Raw genomic sequence first — 7855 nt, 5'->3', positions numbered from 1 at the left:
GTATATTTACCTGAATGACTGACTAACAACTCAAGTGGAAAATCTTTTTAGATCAACTAGAAGAGTATAATGTGTCTCTGCTTAAAAGAAGAACTTGATCCTTTTGTGTTAAAAACAGTGAACCAGACGATCAGACGAGGCAAGGTAAGGCTTTTATTTCGGTTATAAGACACTTCAGTTTATTTGTGATGTGGGAATTTCTAGATGTATGTAGTTTTTTTTTGGACTTTTATCTGGCCAAAAAATTAAAAAAAAAAAAAAAAATAAATATCGGTTCAGTTGTTTTGAATAGTGGGTGCTTCAACTTATTTCCAAACCTGCAGTTCACGTACTAACGTACATTATGATATATTGTTCATTTTTTATTTGAAAATTAGAACTCGTAGGTGAAGGTGGCCTAAAATGACACCCACCTTTTAAAGAAAATTCTCCATATCTTGAAAAAAAAAAGTTACATTCAACCTTAAACGTTATGTCCTTTTCAAAGTTTAATGAAAAACTCTTACATTTCTTCATTTGCAAGTTAAAAAAGTTCCAAAAAGTATTTAATTTTCAAAATGTCTTCAACTTTCACCGAATTTTTCCCTATTAAGATTGCATATCGTCCCGTTTCTGCTTGAACCTCGTAAAAGATTTAATTTTCTGTTAAACATTGCTCTAAAGCTTACAGAAAGAATAAATACAAAGGTTTAAGTATAGAAACAACTCAATCAATATGTCATAAACATAACTTGATTTCCCTTTGTTCAATTCATATTTTTAAATTTGAGAAAAATGTATATTTATTTTAAGAACTGAACAAAATTTGCTGTGTAGATACGTGTTTCAGGCAGAAACGGGACGATATACTGTCCAAAAATACGTAGGTAACTCTAAAAGCAAAATATAGTCAGTAAGCTACTTTTTCATTTGCTTGTAAAAATTGGTGGTAAATCTTTCCAGACCTTTCTAATGAAACTGTCGTCGCTGTAACGGCAAAATGGTATATGTCGAAATTTAAGTTTTCGAGAGAATAGCACGGACAAAATTTTAAATGGCCATTAATTTATTTTTGACAAAATGTGCCGTTTTTTCTTTAAACCCTTCATTTTGAAAGCAAATGTTTAAAGGTAGCAAACCTTATCACGACATTTTGATTATGGGTAAGGTGTAAGGTTAAATATTAGGTACCTATGTATACAAAAAATGTGTGACACACTTAAACTAGAGATGAGTTAAATCGTGATTTTTCAATCAGAAGAATCACAGGTACATATAACTGTGACTGTGATTTCTAACTCTGCGATTTGATTTTAAATTTTAACCATGATTTCAAAAAGATTATATCGAGTGATTTTACTAGGTAAACCATAGTTATCCGTGGTTTTGTTAAGGAAAATCGTCATTTTGAGCAAACGTCTCTCGATTTTACGGCGGGAGTCGGTGCAGTAATTTTACAAAGAAAACCCTTATTCTTAATGGAGGCAACCTGCGATATTATGTAAGGATCAAAGCCGATATTTTCAAGGTGAATCCCGCGATTTTATCGAGCCGTGCGTAGTTTTAAAGGGCAAAGAAATTATTTATTTTACAGAACCTATCCTTGACTTTAGTGGCAAAGCCAAGGTTTTACCAACAAGGCGCTCGAAAACTCTTGGGCGACCCTTGACTAAACTGTTATTTTTTCTTAGTCATTCTTGATTTTACTGCGGAATTTGTTATTTAACTGGTGCAGTAATTTAACAAAAAAAAAAAAACTGATACTATCGGGCGATCGGTGATTTTTGTTTTATTTTTGTGAGAAAACCCGAAATTTTTCCGAAACAATACCTACGTGATTTTAATAGAGTGATCAGTGGTGGCAATGTGATTAATCGAAGCGAGTTATGATTTTGATCAAAATAAATTGTAGACGTGCATATTTTTTTACGGAATGGACGCAAATGCATTTTGTGATTTTGTCGATAATAACTTTTTGTAATATTTAAATAATTTCTTATGATCGATTTAAGTAACAGACTCGGCCAAATGAAATAATGGAAATGCTGAGGATTTAAAAGTAAATGCTTAATTCACGTTTAAAGTAATCACAGGTTATTAATTAACCGATCACAGTTAGTGATCGTGACGTGATTTACTATTCACAGGTTTAAATCACAGGTCGGTATTTTTTCCTCATCTCTAATTCAAAACATCTTTTATAAAGATATTGCTGAGTACTCTGTAAGAGCTTACAAATTTTTTGAAATAGTTTGCATCTGGGGCAATACAGGAAAGCTGTACTAAAAATTTTTAGAAAAACCGTTGCATTTTAGTGTTGTTATGCATTTAAAATTATGAATGTAGTACTTTTTAATATTCATTTCAATGAAGTATAAAACTGGGGCTATTTTATTTGCATATTCTCCAGTGTAAGGACAAGGAAATTCAATAAAAACTGCCAAAATTAAGAATGATGGTTCTTTTTTTATTTTACTAAACTCGATTCAGATTGTTTGTTTCCAGAACAAAACACATAATAAATGTGGATTAGGTCTACATATCAAGTATAATCACTTCCAATTTGCGATTTAAAATTACAGAGCGCTTTAGCAATTTTTTTTTTTCTTTTTGGTTGTCTACAAAACATACTTTCTACATTAAGATTTAAGACATCACTAATATGATGAATTTTCGTTCACAGACAATTTCTCATGAAATCGCAAAGCATTAAATCATTTTTTTTTTTTTAGGAATTTTTGTTCCAACTTCTTCGTTTTGATATTTGTATATTTATATGTACATATGTATGTATAACTTATAACCAACAAGCTAAAATTTGGCCACAAATACTATGAAAATTGGCAACAAAGATATAAAGAAAAAAAATAAAACAAAAAAAAACCAAACCAATTTACTAACAAAACTGATCTGCAACCTAATTCTAGACTCACCTTTTCGATATCACCACCTTCTTTCAAGCACCCGCGGTACATTTTAGAATTGGTATCTCTTTGCCTTTTTTTTCTAAATGGAGACAGGAAGAAAAAGTCAAAAGGCGCAGAAATGTTCTGGTTCTTTAAAACGTAAAATAGAATGAGCAAAACTCCTCAGAACAGAACAGAACAAGAACAGCCACTGGGATCAGTCAGAGTCGACTGGAAAGACTATGGCAATGGTTCTAGTTGGTGATGGTGATGATGATGGTAGTTATAATAAAGTAAACCTGGCCTAAAGGTATGTCTTCCTCAAGGAAAGAAGTTCGCAAATATATATAGTATAGGTAAAAGGTGTCTGTCTGTCTGTATGGAGAGAAAGGTTTTTCTCTTTATGGAAAACTGGTTTAGTCTTGTATCTACAACTATATATGTCCCCTTACACTTCTTAGACAGTTATGTTTATTTGCTGGCATTTTTTATCTTAAGGTTTTTGCTTCTAAGTTAACAGTAGGTAGATAGTTTTCTGCTCTTGATTTTGGATGGTCAGCGGAAAGGAATAAGGTAAGATACACAAAGTCACTAAAAGCATCCAACACAGATACATTTCAAGCGAAAAAGAGTTGCTGTGGCTTGGAAGAGATCTACGTCCGTCGTCTTTGGTCGCCACCGAGACACGCCAGCCAGCAGCCGCCACCAAGATCACCACCCATTCGGTCCCGATATTTATTATATGGATGGATTTACCCTCGGCTCTGACTGCATATTTTTATATTTATTCCATTTTATTTCATTTGATTCGGTTTATTTTTTTTTTTTTTTTTGTTTACTGACGAGACTTTTTTGCTGCTGAATTTTTGTTGTTGTAATTGATTCTTGATGGTGCTGCAACAACAGATACAAACTGAGATAAGAACTATTCGTTGTCGATCTCTACACAAAGTCGACATCGAAAAGGAAGACCGCGACGACGACCAAGAGACGACCGACGAAGACGACGACTTCAAGCTATATTTTCGTTGTCGTCAGCTTATTTTTGCTTTAAATCTTGTTTAGATGAAGAACTAAAACAATACAAAAAAAAATTCTTTGAAAACAGCATGACAAAAAAAACACTGCCTAATTCGGTCCCGTATCTAATTTAGATCATATTACGAGTCATCAATGAAGCTGCGTTGGAAATACTTTTAAACCAAGCTAAAGTTTGATTAGTGATATCTTTTAAGATGGAAGCAAAATGGAAGAGATTTAAAACCCTGAAGTAACAACAATGATACATGTAACAGAAGTCTCCATTGTAATTTTCGTCGCTAGTTTAATTTGTTTTTTTTTTTTTTGCCTTCGTAAAAGATCTGGTTAAGAAAAGATCACTTTTATGCAAAGAAGATGGAATCATGATGCGAATGGACAAAGCGTAAGACATTTAACAACAAATCTACTTACTATGTTACGCATACCTGAGTAAGAATGAAAATGATTATAAAATTTATTAAATGAATCTAAACTTGTTTAAGAATTTATCTGTAAGTTAAATAAATTTCCAACTTAGAAGTAGTTGTTAAAAGGAATATCATTTTTAATCATGCAGGTAACAAGATTGATAACATTGTAGCAAGTTAATTTTTTACAATGTGTTTAAAAGCAGGAAATAATTTCTTGAAAGGATAAGTTCTCAAAACTTAAACAGGAGCAGGTTCATTGAAATAAAAAAAAAAAAACATATTACATTAAATATATTTTCAGGTTATTAAAGCTAGTTTTTAGCTACTACTGGATAAAGATGAGAAATTGAAGCGAGCATCAACACATTGCAATTCAATTGCACAGAAGCTTTGTATTAAGAATACGAAGAACTAAACTTTTCATAAACGCAATGTGATGGCTATAATTAATAAATGGATATTTTTTAATCTAAAAATGCTGTTGTGGATTTGAAGTCATTCAAAGCACTTATGAAATCATATAACCTTTATATAATTAAATTTGTCTATCGAAAAATAGTCTTAGGTCCTAACATCTTGGACTGCGAGCGCCACATTAAGTTAGTACTGAAAAATAAAAAATAATACGCATACGCCATAGTGAACCGAAAATCGTTCGATTTTTTTCTAGAATGGTTACAGTTTTTGTAAGCAGGAAAATATTTAAAATGCTATAAAGAGTTTGTTATTCTTTTAATAGAAGCAGTATTAATTACAGCCGAAATACCTTCACCAAAAATAAATCTCAATCTATCTATCTAAATAAAATATAGAAAAATCTCCTTTCATTTCATCACTGGAAAAGATATTTAGTAAATTTAAATGTACTCTTGTCAGTTATATATGTATGTTTTCCACATATTGATACAAAGTACATATATAATATAACATATCTGCACATTAAAAAATCGCATGCTTTCATTTTGTTGTTTTGAACAGATATCACAAATTAAGCTTATATCTGCATCATCTTAATTGTATATACCTACTGATAGAGTATACCTAATAAAAATAATAATGCCTTAAAAATAGCTGACAAAAAAAATCGTACAAACCAAAGATATACAAATTTGGTACGCTCAACTATAAATAATCTTTTTAAAGACTCCAATATAACTTATCACTCCGAGGAAAATGAACTAAAGCTTTGCGCGAGATTATGACAACATCGCATTTCTACGAAATCAAAACCGAAATGACATTGAAATTTTAATGTGGCATAACAAATTTCTGTATATGTTTAAACGGTGGGTGCTCGATGGGAATCATATTTCCCACGAGATCCCATTCATCACGAATAAGAGATCATCTCAACGAAAAGAATCACAAAGCGTCTGATCAGCGAATAATATCCAAACCGACACACATTAACTAATGAACGAAAAATTATGGATACATAAAGCAAATAACTATCAAAAAAATATTGTTTCTGCGATCGATAAATAGTGGAACAAGCCGTACCACTCTAACTTTTTTTTTTTATGTGGCTCAAGAATAGGCCTCATTTTAGTATTCATCGCCACATGCGATTTATACAAACAAAAAAATATGTCTCGAGTCTGAATTCGAACAACAAACATTTTCCTCGTTATATTTAAGCTTTATGCAAAGTTCTTTTTAAACCTCATACCTACCAAATACAGCTTGTCTTTTTTTTATAATTCTTAAGGATTAGGTTTTTGGCTTATTACGACGAAAATCAAAGATAATTCTGACCCTTAAGATAAGACGTATACCTAAATATACGGCTACCTCCATTTTGTTCTCCGAGTTTTTTTTTTTTAGTAATTCCATGAAATGGTCGATTGGTGGCGGCAAGATGTGGTTATTTTTCTTTCTTTTTTTTTTTGTGATCACTGATCGAAAATATTTTCAACCAATTTTAAAAGACCTTTTTTTTCGCATAACAACAACAAACAACAGGAATATCGCATGAAGAAGGAGATCGTTTTAGCGCTTGACCATCTCTTCAGTTCGTTTTCAATCTAATTTTTTGAACTAAGATCAATGAAATTATACCGACTCTAAACGATTGCTGGTGCTGGTTCGCGTTTGGCTTTGGAATTCGAAGAGTAAAATATTTTGTAAAATAATATAGAACTGTATGAATATGTATAGAAATTTCGATTGGTATTTTCTGGGAAATATCCCAAATAGATGTAGGTATGTAGGTTCTGTATAATCATCAGTTGGGAATATTCATCTTACCATGCTATCTTTTAGGTCAATTAAACAGTATCTATAACAATTTCCAACATGTGATTTATTTTTGTAAGAATGCTGTGTTGGTTTAAATAATTTTGTTTCTTAATACATTTTCGTTTAACCACGAAGACAGCGAATATTAAAAGGAGAGCAAACTTTTAATTGTTATTTGAAATGTGAAAATATTTTCCTATTTCTAAGAGCATTTAGCCTACAGTACTTAACTCATTTAAATCATCTACTTCCTTCATAACTCTTCCATCTCTACACACTAATGATCCGCCTGTGAGATTCGCCTTGTTGACTTCAAAATTTGGCGTCAAGCCACTCCGTTTTTAATTCTACCATTTCTGAGCCCAACTGAATGCTGATGTTTTTGTACTTGCTTGTGGCAGGAATTTTTAGGCCTATCTTTCTTCTTAATTCGCGGTCGTATTGGAACGATCTACTATATTGCATTTTTGATGGCGCAGCGTTCTCAGGAACTCCCTTTGAACCAAACAAACTGAGTTGGTCGTGTTCTATTTTTTGAGAAATGGTATTTTTAACATGTAGGGTTCCTTCGATTTTTGTACTTCTAATTCTATCAAGCTTTGTAACTCCTGCTGAGCTACGAAACATCTTCATCTCAGCTGCTGTTAACTTACTCTCATACTTTCTGCACATTATCCAACATTGTCTACAGTCTACCTTTCAGCTTAGATTACATCTTTCGATCACAGAAGATAGCAGAATTTTCCCAACATTTCATGCACCCTACGCTTACGCGATGAAGCGATGATTGATATCGTCAACACAAGTACCTTCACTATATTGATGATAGACCCCAGATGTTGAAACTTTTTAAACTTGGGATCTTAGGTATTACGTCTTTTTCACGCTTATGCGGTACCAGCTTTCATTTTAAACCATCCACCCATACGCAAAGCGATCGTTGCAGGGATATCGGGTCTTCACTTATGATAGCTCCTACGTCAGCAAAGAATAACTGATGCACTTTTGAGTCCGTCACTTTGCCTTCAAGCAGGTAATCAAGAACGGTAATAAAGAACGAGGGCTCTAGACGCTTCCCTGGTGTACAACTACTGTGATTTTAAATTTTTCGGTGACTCCAGCTGCACATCTTACTTTAGTAACTGCTGCATCATACATGTCTTTAATTACCTGCACATGGGTTTCTGGGACTCCTCGTTGCCTGAGGGCCAACCATATCAGATCTCAGGTTGTCGATCGAATGCTTTTTCAAAATCAACCAATACGATGCAAATTCTCCAA

The 7855-nt window shown here is 32.7% G+C and overlaps 1 long non-coding RNA gene across 1 annotated transcript; it reads left to right on the top strand.

The window, feature by feature from the left end:
- LOC129913976 (uncharacterized) lies at positions 1-4398 on the top strand. The gene is made up of 3 exons (XR_008772120.1): positions 1-144; positions 4040-4173; positions 4245-4398. It is a non-coding gene; the product is annotated as an uncharacterized LOC129913976 (long non-coding RNA).
- The last annotated feature ends 3457 nt before the right edge of the window (positions 4399-7855 follow it).

Source organism: Episyrphus balteatus, chromosome 3 (assembly GCF_945859705.1).
Source record: "Episyrphus balteatus chromosome 3, idEpiBalt1.1, whole genome shotgun sequence".
Classification (NCBI taxonomy): Eukaryota; Metazoa; Arthropoda; class Insecta; order Diptera; family Syrphidae; genus Episyrphus; species Episyrphus balteatus.
Note: the sequence above shows the minus strand (reverse complement) of the source record. Positions and strands in the feature narration are given on the sequence as shown.